The following is a 14,509-nucleotide window of genomic DNA, read 5'->3' as shown; positions in this document are numbered from 1 at the left end:
GGCGGCGGAACTCCCGATCTAGGTTTCTTTCTGGAAGTTTGGGTATATATAAGAGGTGTTGGAGTTGGGAACAAGTCATGGGGGCCCCTGAGGCAGCCACGAGGTAGGGGCGCGCCCAAGGGGTAGGGAGCCCCCACCCTTGTGGGTGCCTCGGGACTCTTCTGGCCCATCTCTGATACTCCGTGGGCTTCTTCTGGTCCAAAAATAATCTCCATGAAATTTCAGGTCAATTGGACTCTGTTTGGTTTTCCTTTTCTGTAAACTCAAAAACAAGGAAAAAAACAAAAAACTGGCACTGGGCTCTAGGTTAATAGGTTAGTCCCAAAAATCATATAAAATGGCATATAAATGCATATAAAACATCCTAGATGGATAATATAAGAGCATGGAACAATCAAAAATTATAGATAAGTTGGAGACATATCAAGCATCCCCAAGCTTAATTCCTGCTCATCCTCGAGTAGGTAAGTGATAAAAACAGATTTTTTGATGTGGAATGCTACCTAACATATTTATCAATGTAATTTTTTATTGTGGCATGAATGTTCAGATCCAAAATATTCAAGACAAAAGTTTAATATTGACATGAAAATAATAATATTTCAAGCATACTAACAAAGCAATCATGTCTTCTCAAAATAACATGGCCAAAGAAAGTTATCCCTACAAAATCATATAGTCTGGCTATGCTCTATCTTCATCACACAAAATATTTAAATCATGCACAACCTCGATGACAAGCCAAGCAATTGTTTCATACTTTTGATGTTCTCAAACTTTTTCAATCTTCACGCAATACATGAGCATGAGCCATGGACATAACACTATAGGTGGAATAGAATGGTGGTTGTGGAGAAGACAGAATGGAGAAGATAGTCTCACATCAACTAGGCTTATCAACGGGCTATGGAGATGCCCATCAATAGATATTAATGTGAGTGAGTAGGGATTGCCATGCAACAGATGCACTAGAGTTATAAGTGTATGAAAGGTCAAAAAGAAATTAAGTGGGTGTGCATCCAACTTGCTTGCTCATGAAGACCTAGGGAAATTTGAGGAAGCCCATCATTGAAATATACAAGCCAAGTTCTATAATGAAAAATTCCCACTAGTATATGAAAGTGAAAACATAGGAGACTCTCTATCATGAAGATCATGGTACTACTTTGAAGCACAAGTGTGGTAAAAGGATAGTAGCATTTCCCCTTCTCCCATTTTCTCTCATTTTTTTATTTGGGCCTTTTCTCTTTTTTTATAGCCTTTTTTTATTTTATTTTTATTTTTCGTCCGGAGTCTCATCCCGACTTGTAGGGGAATCATAGTCTCCATCATCCTTTCCTCACCGGGACAATGCTCTAATAATGATGACCATCACAATTTTATTTACTTACAACTCAATACTTAGAACAAAATATGACTCTATGTGAATGCCTCCGGCGGTGTACCAGGATCTGCGATGAATCAAGAGTGACATCTATGAAAGAATTATGAACGGAGGCTTTGCCACAAATACGATGTCAACTACATGATCATGCAAAGCAATATGACAATGATGGAGCGTGTCATAATAAACAGAACGATGGAAAGTTGCATGGCAATATATCTCAGAATGGTTGTGGAAATGCCATAATAGGTAGGTATAGTGGCTGTTTTGAGGAAGGTAAATGGTGGGTTTATGGTACCGGCGAAATTTGCACACTACTAGAGAGGCTAGCAATGGTGGAAGGATGAGAGTGTGTATAATCCATGGACTCAACATTAGTCATAAAGAACTCACATACTTATTGCAAAAATCTATTAGTTATCGAAACAAAGTGCTACGCGCATGCTCCTAGGGGTAGATTGGTAGGAAAAGACCATCGCTCGTCCCCGACCGCCACTCATAAGGAAGGCAATCAAAAAAATAAATCATGCTCTGACTTCATCACATAACGGTTCACCATACGTGCATGCTACAGGAATCACAAACATTAACACAAGTATTTCTCAAATTCACAACTACTCACTAGCATGACTCTAATATCACCATCTTCATATCTCAAAACAATCCTCAAGTATCAAACTTCTCATAGTATTCAATGCAATCTATATGAAAGTTTTGTTATACCCATCTTGAATGCCCATCATATTAGGACTAATTTTATAACCAAAGCAAATTACCATGCTGTTTAGGACTCTCAAAATTATATAAGTGAAGCATGAGAGATCAATAATTTCTATAAAATAAAACCACCACTGTGCTTTAAAAAGATATAAGTGAAGCACTAGAGCAAATGACAAACTACTCCAAAAGATATAAGTGAAGATCAATGAGTAGTTGAATAATTATGCAACTATGTGAAGACTCTCTAACATTTAATAATTTTAGATCTTGGTATTTTATTCAAGCAGCAATCAAAACAAAATAAAATAAAATGACGCTCCAAGCAAAACACATATCATGTGGTGAATAAAAATATAGCTCCAAGTAAAGTTACCGATGAACGAAGATGAAAGAGGGGATGCCATCCGGGGCATCCCCAAGCTTAGGCTCTTGGTTGTCCTTGAATATTACCTTGGGGTGCCTTGGGCATCCCCATGATTAGGCTCTTGCCACTCCTTATTCCATAGTCCATCGAATCTTTACCCAAAACTTGAAAACTTCACAACACAATACTTAACAGAAAACTCGTAAGCTCCGTTAGTATAAGAAAATAAATCACCACTTAGGTAATGTTGTGAACTCATTATAAATTCATATTGGTGTAATATCTACTATATTCCAACTTATCTATGGTTCATACCCTTCGATACTACTCATAAATTCATCAGAATAAGCAAACAACACAATGAAAACAGAATATGTCAAAAACATAACAGTATGTAGAAATCTGGAGGTTTCGAATACTTATGTCACTCCAAAAATTCTGAAATAAATTGGTGGACCTGAGTAATTTCTCTATTAATCATCTGCAAAAAGAATCAACCTAAACGCACTCTTCAGTAAAAAATGGCAGTAAATATCGTGAGCGCAAAAGTTTCTGTTTTTTAAAGCAAGATCGCAAAGACTTCACCCAAGTCTTCCCAAAGGTTCTACTTGGCACAAACACTAATTAAAACATAAAACCACATCTAAACAGAGTCTAGATGAATTATTTATTACTAAAAACTGAAACAAAAAGCAAGGAACAAAAATGAAGTTGGGTTGCCTCCCAACAAGCACAATCGTTGAACGCCCCTAGCTAGGCATGATGATTTCAACGATGCTCACATAAAAGATAAGAATTGAAACATAAAGAGAGCATCATGAAGAATATGACTAGCATATTTAATTATAACCCACTTCCTATGCATAGGTATTTTGTGAGCAAACAACCTATGGGAACAATAATCAACTAGCATAGGAAGGCAAAACAAGCATAACTTTAAAACTTTAAGCACATAGTGAGGAAACTTGAAATTATTGCAATTCCTACAAGGATATATTCCTTCCTCATAATAAATTTCAGTAGCATCATGAATGAATTCAACAATATAACCATCACATAAAACATTCTTTTCATGATCTACAAGCATAGAAAATTTACTATTCTCCACATAAGCAAAATTCTTCTCATTCGGAATAGTGGGAGTATCATAAGAAACTCGAATACTATAAATTGTTTCCACATTAAAAGAGTAATGTTCAGAAAAAGGGTAATCATAATCATGGCCAGTTTTGTAAATATAATCATCACTACTTTTTATAACATAAGTATCATCACAATAATCATCATAAGTAGCTGTTCTCATCATAATCAATTGAAACCTCTTCCAAGATAGTGGAATGATTACCAAATAAAGTCATGACCTATCCAAATCCACTTTTATAATTATCACAATAAGATTCAACATCCTAAAAAATAGTGGGATCATTACTTCCTAAAGTTGACACTCTTCGAAACCCACTTTCATCAATATAATCGTCATAAATAGAAGGCATGCTATCATCATAATAAATTTGCTCATCATAACTTGGGAGGTTAAAAATATCATCTTCATGAAACATAGCATCCCCAAGCTCGGGACAAACATTAATTGCCGCAAATAAATTCTCAAACATGTCATTCTCATCAAACATAGCATCCCCAAGCTTGGGCCTTTGTATATCATAAGCATAATCACTCTCATCATTAATAGTATGGATGGCACCAATAGTATAGCAATTATCATCATCACAATGAGTAATAGGGGCAACATCATTTGGGAGGGATACGTTTTTACCTTTGCTTCTCCGTCTTTTCTTTTTCTTCTTCACATTATGTGTGGGTTTAATCCTCTTTTTGGAGCTCCTTATTAATGAGATTGGTTGAATAGAAGGCTCCTCCTCGTTACCTGGTTCATCATAAGAAATAATAGGAGGATATTGGGAAGTCTCTTCCCTTTGATTAGTATTCTCTTCATCTTCTAATTGTTTTCTTGACTTTATGTAATTGGCAATATAAGGATTTTCAATGCAATTCACCACACAATACATATAAATTTCCTCTAGATCAAAATCAAGAACTTTATCATGGGCAAATTCTAGAATATCCTTAGTTATAAATTTCATTTCTTCATAACCTAGAAGCAAACTAAGTTCATTATGATGCGCAAGGGAAATCAAGTCATCACAATTTCTGGACACAATTCGATCATGAAACAATTTGCATTGGATATTTAAATGACCACGTTCATTGCAAAGTTCATAAGGATGGCTAAGAAAATTTAAATTTTCAGCACAAACATCTAGCCTTTCTTGCAACCATTTAGTTTCTAAATACTTATGCCTCTTGCAAAATATATCTTCCCTATTTGGTGTCTACTTGCAAACTTTATGCATTCCACAAAAATTGACATGATTATAAGAGACATTTTCATCATGACTAGTGCAATCATCATTAGTACTATGGATATTCAAAGAGTTCGTACTAACAACATTGCAATCATGCTCATCATTCAAATATTTAGTGCCAAACATTGTAATGCATTCTTCTTCTAATACTTTGGCACAATTATCGGAATCCTTATTTTCATGAAAGATATTAAAAAGATGAAGCATATGAGGTACCCTCAATTCCATTTTTATTTGTAATTTTCTTTTATAGACTAAACTAGTGATAAAACAAGAAACAAAAAGATTCGATTGCAAGATCTAAAGATATACCTTCAAGCGCTAACCTCCCTGGCAACGGCGCCAGAAAAGAGCTTGATGTCTACTACACAACCTTCTTCTTGTAGACGTTGTTGGGCCTCTAAGTGCAGAGGTTTGTAGGACAGTAGCAAATTTCCCTCAAGTGGATGACCTAAGGTTTATCAATCCGTGGGAGGTGTAGGATGAAGATGGTCTCTCTCAAACAACCCTGCAACCAAATAGCAAAGAGTCTCTTGTGTCCCCAACACACCCAATACAATGTTAAATTGTATAGGTGCACTAATTCGGCAAAGAGATGGTGATACAAGTGCAATATGGATGGTAGATATAGGTTTTTATAATCTGAAAATATAAAAACAGCAAGGTAACTAATGATAAAAGTGAGCGAAAATGGTATTGCAATGCGTTGAAACAAGGCCTAGGGTTCATACTTTCACTAGTGCAAGTTCTCTCAACAATAATAACATAATTGGATCATATAACTATCCCTCAACATGCAACAAAGAGTCACTCCAAAGTCACTAATAGCGGAGAACAAACGAAGAGATTATTGTAGGGTACGAAACCACCTCAAAGTTATCCTTTCTGATCGATCTATTCAAGAGTCCGTACTAAAATAACACGAAGCTATTCTTTCCGTTCAATCTATCCTAGAGTTCGTACTAGAATAACACCTTAAGAAACAAATCAACCAAAACCCTAATGTCACCTAGATACTCCAATGTCACTTCAAGTATCCGTGGGTATGATTACACGATATGCATCACACAATCTCATATTCATCTATTCAACGAACTTCAAAGAGTGCCCCAAAGTTTCTACCGGAGAGTCAAGACAAAAACGTGTGCCAACCCCTATGTATAAGTTCACAAGGTCACAGAACCCGCAAGTTGATCACCAAAACATACATCAAGTAGATCACGTGAATATCCCATCGTCACCACAGATAAGCACACGCAAGACATACATCAAGTGTTCTCAAATCCTTAAAGACTCAATCCGATAAGATAACTTCAAAGGGAAGACACAATCCATTAAAAGAGAGTTGAGGGGGAGAAACATCATAAGATCCAACTATAATAGCAAAGCTCGCGATACATCAAGTTCGTGCCAAATCAAGAACACGAGAGAGAGATCAAACACATAGCTACTGCTACATACCCTCAGCCCCGAGGGTGAACTACTCCCTCCTCGTCATGGAGAGCACCGGGATGATGAAGACGGCCACTGGAGAGGGATTCCCCCCTCCGGCAGGGTGCCGGAACAGGTCTAGATTGCTTTTCGGTGGCTACAGAGGCTTGCAGCGGCGGAACTCCCAATCTAGGTTTCTTTCTGGAAGTTTGGGTATATATAAGAGGTGTTGGAGTCGGGAACAAGTCAGGGGGGTCCCCGAGGTGGCCACGAGGTAAGGGGGTGCGCCCAGGGGGTAGGGCACGCCCCCACCTCGTGGGTGCCTCCGGACTCTTCTGGCCCATCTGTGATACTCCTGGTCTTCTTCTGGTCCAAAAATAAACTCCGTGAAATTTCAGGTCAATTGGACTCTGTTTGGTTTTCCTTTTTTGTAAAATTCAAAAACAAGGAAAAAATAGAAACTGGCACTGGGCTCTAGGTTAATAGGTTAGTCCCAAAAATCATATAAAATAGCATATAAATGCATATAAAACATCCTAGATGGATAATTTAATAGCATGGATCAATCAAAAATTATAGATACGTTGGAGACGTATCAATAACTGTCTCGCATCAAACAAGATCCAGATATAATGTTCATGCTCAACGCTGGCACCAAATAACAATTATTTAGGTCTAAAACTAATCCTGGAGGTAGATGTAGAGGTAGCGTGCCGGCGGCGATCACATCGACTTTGGGACCATTTCCCACACGCATCATCACCTCGTCCTTAGCCAATCTGCTTAATCCGTAGCCCCTGTTTCGAGTTGCAAATATTAGCAACAGAACCAGTATCAAATACCCAGGTGCTACTGCGAGCATTAGTAAGGTACACATCAATAACATGTATATCAAATATACCTTTCACTTTGCCATCCTTCTTCTCCGCAAAATACTTGGGGCAGTTCCGCTTCCAGTGACTAGTCCCTTTGTAGTAGAAGCACTCAGTCTCAGGCTTAGATCCAGACTTGGGCTTATTCACTTGAGCAGCAACTTGCTTGTTGTTCTTCTTGAAGTACCAGTATCAAATACCCAGGTGCTACTGCGAGCATTAGTAAGGTACACATCAATAACATGTATATCAAATATACCTTTCACTTTGCCATCCTTCTTCTCCGCAAAATACTTGGGGCAGTTCCGCTTCCAGTGACTAGTCCCTTTGTAGTAGAAGCACTCAGTCTCAGGCTTAGATCCAGACTTGGGCTTATTCACTTGAGCAGCAACTTGCTTGTTGTTCTTCTTGAAGTTCCCCTTCTTTCCTTTACCCTTTTTCTTGGAACTGGTGGTCTTGTTGACCATCAACACTTGATGCTCCTTCTTGATTTCTACCCCCGCAGCCTTTAGCATTGCGAAGAGCTCGGGAATTGTCTTATCCATCCCTTTCATATTATAGTTCATCACGAAGCTCTTGTAGCTTGGTGGCAGTGATTGAAGAACTCTGTCAATGACACTATCATCAGGAAGATTAACTCCCAGCTGAGTCAAGTGGTTGTGGTACCCAGACATTCTGAGTATATGTTCACTGACAGAACTATTCTCCTCCATTTTGCAACTGTAGGACTTATTGGAGACTTCATATCTCTCAATCCGGGCACTTGCTTGAAATGTTAACTTCAACTCCTGGAACATCTCATATGCTCCATGACGTTCAAAGCTTCGTTGAAGTCCCGGTTCTAAGCCGTAAAGCATGGCACACTGAACTATCGAGTATTCATCAGCTTTGCTTTGCCAAGTGTTCATAACATCTGGCGTTGCTCCTACAGCGGGTTTGTCACCTAGCGGTGCTTCTAGGACGTAATTCTCCTGTGCAGCAATGAGGATAATCCTCAAGTTATGGACCCAGTCCGTATAATTGCTACCATCATATTTCAACTTAGCTTTCTCTAGGAACACACTAAAATTCAATGGAACAACGGCACGGGCCATCTATCTACAACAACATAGACATGCAAAATACTATCAGGTACTAACTTCATGATAAATTAAAGTTCAATTAATCAAATTACTTAAGAACTCCCACTTAGATAGACATCCCTCTAATCATCTAAGTGATCACGTGATCCATATCAACTAAACCATGTACGATCATCACGTGAGATGGAGTAGTTTTCAATGGTGAAAATCACTATGTTGATCATATCTACTATATGATTCACGCTCGACCTTTCGGTCTTAGTGTTTCGAGGCCATATCTGCATATGCTAGGCTCGTCAAGTTTAACCCGAGTATTCCACGTGTGCAAAACTGGCTTGCACCCGTTGTATGTGAATGTAGAGCTTATCACACCTGATCATCATGTGGTGTCTCGGCACGATGAACTGTAGCAACGGTGCATACTCAGGGAGAACACTTATACCTTGAAATTTAGTAAGAGATCGTCTTATAATGCTACCGCCGAACTAAGAAAAATAAGATGCATAAAGGATAAACATCACATGCAATCAATATAAGTGATATGATATGGCCATCATCATCTTGTGCCTTTGATCTCCATCTTCAAAGCACTGTCATGATCACCATCGTCACCGGCTTGACACCTTGGTCTCCATCGAAGTATCGTTGTCGTCTCGCCAACTATTGCTACTATGACTATCGCTACTGCTTAGTGATAAAGTAAAGCAATAACATGGCGATTGCATTTCATACAATAAAGCGACAACCATATGGCTCCTGCCAGTTGTCGATAACTCTGTTACAAAACATGATCATCTCATACAATAAAATTTAGCATCATGTCTTTACCATATCACATCACAACATGCCCTGCAAAAACAAGTTAGACGTTGATGTCTACTACACAACCTTCTTCTTGTAGACGTTGTTGGGCCTCCAAGTGCAGAGGTTTGTAGGACAGTAGCAAATTCCCCTCAAGTGGATGACCTAAGGTTTATCAATCCGTAGGAGGCGTAGCATGAAGATGGTCTCTCTCAAGCAACCCTGCAACCAAATAACAAAGAGTCTCTTGTGTCCCCAACACACCCAATACAATGGTAAATTGTATAGGTGCACTAGTTCGGCGAAGAGATGGTGATACAAGTGCAATATGGATAGTAGATAATAGTATTTGTAATCTGAAAACATAAAAACAGCAAGGTAACTAATGATAAAAGTGAGCGTAAACGGTATTGCAATGCTAGGAAACAAGGCCTAGGGTTCATACTTCCACTAGTGTAAGTTCCCTCAACAATAATAACATAATTGGATCATATAACTATCCCTCAACATGCAACAAAGAGTCACTCCAAAGTCACTAATAGCGGAGAACGAACAAAGAGATTATGGTAGGGTACGAAACCACCTCAAGGTTATTCTTTCCAATCAATCCGTTGGGCAATTCCTATAAGTGTCACAAACAGCCCTAGAGTTTGTACTAGAATAACACCTTAAGACACAAATCAACCAAAACCCTAATGTCACCTAGATACTCCAATGTCACCTCAAGTATCCGCGGGTATGATTATACGATATGCATCACACAATCTTAGATTCATCTATTCAACCAACACAAAGGACCTCAAAGAGTGCCCCAAAGTTCCTACCGAAGAATCACGATGAAAACGTGTGGCAACCCCTATGCATATGTTCATGGGCGGAACCCACAAGTTGATCACCAAAACATACATCAAGTGAATCACATGGTATCCCATTGTCACCACAGATACGCACAGCAAGACATACATCAAGTGTTCTCAAATCTTTAAAGACTCAATCCGATAAGATAACTTCAAAGGGGAAACTCAATTCATTACAAGAGAGTAGAGGGGGGACAAAACATCATAGGATCCAACTATAGTAGCAAAGCTCGCGATACATCAAGATCGTACCACCTCAAGAACATGAGATAGAGAGAGAGATCAAACACATAGCTACTGGTACATACCCTCACCCCCGAGGGAGAACTACTCCCTCCTCTTCATGGAGAACACCGGGATGATGAAGATGGCCACCGGAGAAGGATTGCCCCCTCTAGCAGGGTGCCGGAATGGGTCTAGATTGGCTTTTGGTGGCTACGGAGGCTTCTGGCGGCGGAACTCCCGATCTATTGTGCTCCCGGATGTTTTTAGGGTATATGGAGATATATAGGCGGAAGAAGTACGTCAGGGGGGCCACGAGAGGCTCATGAGGGTGGAGGGCGCGCCCAGGGGGTGGGCGCCCCCTGCCTCGTGACCTCCTCGCAGATCCCCTGACGTGCACTCCAAGTCTTCTGGGCTTCTTTCCTTCCAAAAATGAGTTCCGTGAAGTTTCAGGTCAATTGGACTCCGTTTGATTTTCCTTTTCTTCGAAACCCTAAAACTGGGTAAAAGCAGAAATTGGCACCGGGCTCTGGGTTAATAGGTTAGTCCCAAAAATGATATAAAATTGTATAATAAATCCCATAAACATTCAAAACAGTAAATAATATAGCATGGAGCAATCAAAAATTATAGATACGTTGGAGACGTATCAGCATCCCCAAGCTTAATTCCTGCTCGTCCTCGAGTAGGTAAATGATAAAAAACATAATTTTTGATGCGGAGTGCTACTTGGCATAATTTCAATGTGATTCTTCTTAATTGTCGTATGAATATTCAGATCCATAAGATTCAAGAAAAAAGTTCATATTGACATAGAAATAATAATACTTCAAGTATACTAACTAAGGAATTATGTCTTCTCAAAATAACATGGCTAAAGAAAGTTATCCCTACAAAATCATATAGTCTGGCTATGCTCTATCTTCACCACACAAAATATTTAAATCATGCACAACCCCAATGACAAGCCAAGCAATTGTTTCATACTTTTGATGTTCTCAAACTTTTTCAATCTTCACGCAATATATGAGCGTGAGCCATGGACATAGCACTGTAGGTGGAATAGAATGGTGGTTGTGGAGAAGACAAAAAGGAGAAGATAGTCTCACATCAACTAGGCATATCAACGGGCTATGGAGATGCCCATCAATAGATATTAATGTGAGTGAGTAGGGATTGCCATGCAACGAATGCACTAGAGCTATAAGTGTATGAAAGCTCAAAAGATACTAGTGGGTGTGCATCCAACTTGCTTGCTCACGACGACCTAGGGCATTTTGAGGAAGCCCATCATTGGAATATACAAGCCAAGTTCTATAATGAAAAATTCCCACTAGTATATGAAAGTGATAACATAGGAGACTCTCTATCATGAAGATCATGGTGCTACTTTGAAGCACAAATGTGGTAAAAGGATAGTAGCATTGTCCCTTCTCTCTTTTTCTCTCATTTTTATTTTTTTATTTGGGCCTTTTCTCTTTTTTTATGGCCTCTTTTCTCTTTTTTTGGGGCTTCTTTGGCCTCTTTTATTTATTTATTTTCGTCCAGAGTCTCATCCCGACTTGTGGGGGAATCATAGTCTCCATCATCCTTTCCTCACTGGGACAATGCTCTAATAATGATGATCATCACACTTTTATTTTCTTACAACTCAAGAATTAGAACTCGATACTTAGAACAAGATATGACTCTATATGAATGCCTCCGGCGGTGTACCGGGATGTGCAATGATGCATGAGTGACATGTATGAAAGAGTTATGAACGGTGGCTTTGCCACAAATACGATGTCAACTACATGATCATGCAAAGCAATATGACAATGATGAAGCGTGTCATAATAAACGGAACAGTGGAAAGTTGCATGGCAATATATCTCGGAATGGCTATGGAAATGCCATAATAGGTAGGTATGGTGGCTGTTTTGAGGAAGGTATATGGTGGGTTTATGGTACTGGCGAAAGTTGCACGGTACTAGAGAGGCTAGCAATGGTGGAAGGGTGAGAGTGCGTATAATCCATGGACTCAACATTAGTCATAAAGGACTCACATACTTATTGAAAAAATCTGCAAGTTATCAAAGCAAAGTATTACGCGCATGCTCCTAGGGGGATAGATTGGTAGGAAAAGACCATCGCTCGTCCCCGACCGCCACTCATAAGGAAGGCAATCAATAAATAAATCATGCTCCGACTTCATCACATAACGGTTCACCATACGTGCATGCTACGGGAATCACAAACTTCAACACAAGTATTTCTCAAATTCACAACTACTCAACTAGCATGACTCTAATATTACCATCCTCATATCTCAAAACAATCATCAAGTATCAAACTTCTCTTAGTATTCAACACACTCATAAGAGAATTTTATTATTCTTGAATACCTAGCATATTAGGATTTTAAGCAAATTACCATTATATTTAAGACTCTCAAAATAATCTAAGTGAAGCATGAGAGTTCATCTATTTCTTCAAAATAAAACTACCACCATGCTCTAAAAGATATAAGTGAAGCACTAGAGCAAATGACAAACTACTCCGAAAGATATAAGTGAAGATCAATGAGTAGTCGAATAATTGTGCAACTATGTGAAGACTCTACCATTCAATAATTTCAGACCTTGATACTTTATTCAAACAGCAAGAAAAACTAAATAAAATGACATCTAAAAATAGCAAACATCATGTGAAGAAGCAAAAACTTAGGATCAACCGATACTAACCGATAGTTTGTTGAAGAAGAAAGGTGGGATGCCAACCGGGGCATCCCCAAGCTTAGACGCTTGATACTTCTTGAAATATTATCTTGTGGTGCCTTGGGCATCCCCAATCTTGAGCTTTTGTGTCTCCTTAATTCCTCTCATATCACGGTCTCCCTAAATCTCAAAAGCTTCATCCACACAAAACTCAACAAGGACTCGTGAGATAAGTTAGTATAAACCATTGCAAAAACCTTATCATACTCTACTGTAGCAAATCACTAAAATTATTATTCAACATTGCATACTAATGCCTCTGCATATTTAATAGTCCTATCCTCAAATAGAATCATTAAAGAAGCAAACATATGCAAACAACGCAAACATAACAGCAGTCTGCCTAAACAGGATAGTCCGTAAAGAATGCTGCAACATCCATACTTCCCTATCTCCAAAAATTATGAAAGAAAATTCCCACTCTAGTAAATTTATCAGAGATTAATATTCAAAAGGTTTCAACATTTTATCACATTCTGACTTTTCTAGGGAATTATTGTAACAGCGGTAAACTTTCTGCTTTCAGACAGCAACAAGTGGACTTCTAAAATAGGCATAGTAAAGACTATCAATGCCACTATTATTTAAATAAAAGATGCAAAACATTGTTATAAATAACAGTAAGCAAATTCTAACAAAATAAATTGACGCTCCAAGCAAAACACATATCATGTGGTGAATAAAAATATACCTCCAAGTAAAGTTACCGATGAATGAAGACGAAAGAGGGGATGCCTTCCGGGGCATCCCCAAGCTTAGGCTCTTGGTTGTCCTTGAATATTACCTTGGGGTGCCTTGGGCATCCCCAAGCTTAGGATCTTGCCACTCCTTATTCCATAGTCCATCGAATCCTTACCCAAAACATGAAAACTTCACAACACAAAACTTAACAGAAAACTCGTAAGCTCCGTTAGTATAAGAAAATAACTCACCACTTCAAGGTACTGTAATGAACTCATTATTTATTTATATTGGTGTTAAACCTACTGTATTCCAACTTCTCTATGGTTTATAAACTATTTTACTAGCCATAGATTCATCAAAATAAGTAAACAACACATGAAAAACAGAATCTGTCAAAAACAGAACAGTCTGTAGTAATCTGGATCAAACGTATATTTATTGAACTCATAAAATTCTCAAATAAATTTCTGGACCTGAGGAATTTATATATTAATAATATTCAGAAAGAATTAACTAATTCGCACTCTCCAAATAAAAATGGCAGCAATTCTCGTGAGCGCTAAAGTTTCTGTTTTTTTACAGCATGATCAACTAGACTTCACCCAAGTCTTCCCAAAGGTTCTACTTGGCACAAACACTAATAAAAAGCATAAAGCCATATGTAAACAGAGGCTAGATGAATTATTTATTACTAAACAGGAACAAAAATCAAGGAACTAAAATAAAATTGGGTTGCCTCCCAACAAGCGCTATCGTTTAATTCCCCTAGCTAGGCATGATGATTCCAATTATGCTCACATAAAGGATAAGAATTGTAACATAAAGAGAGCATCATGAAAAATATGACTAGCACATTTAAGCCTAACCCACTTCCTATGCATAGGGATTTTGTGAGCAAACAACTTATGGGAACAATAATCAACTAGCATAGGAAGGTAAAACAAGCATA

Source organism: Triticum urartu, chromosome 7 (assembly GCF_003073215.2).
Source record: "Triticum urartu cultivar G1812 chromosome 7, Tu2.1, whole genome shotgun sequence".
NCBI classification, from domain to species: domain Eukaryota; kingdom Viridiplantae; phylum Streptophyta; class Magnoliopsida; order Poales; family Poaceae; genus Triticum; species Triticum urartu.
The sequence above is the reverse complement of the archived record's forward strand: the minus strand, read 5'-3'. Positions refer to the sequence as shown.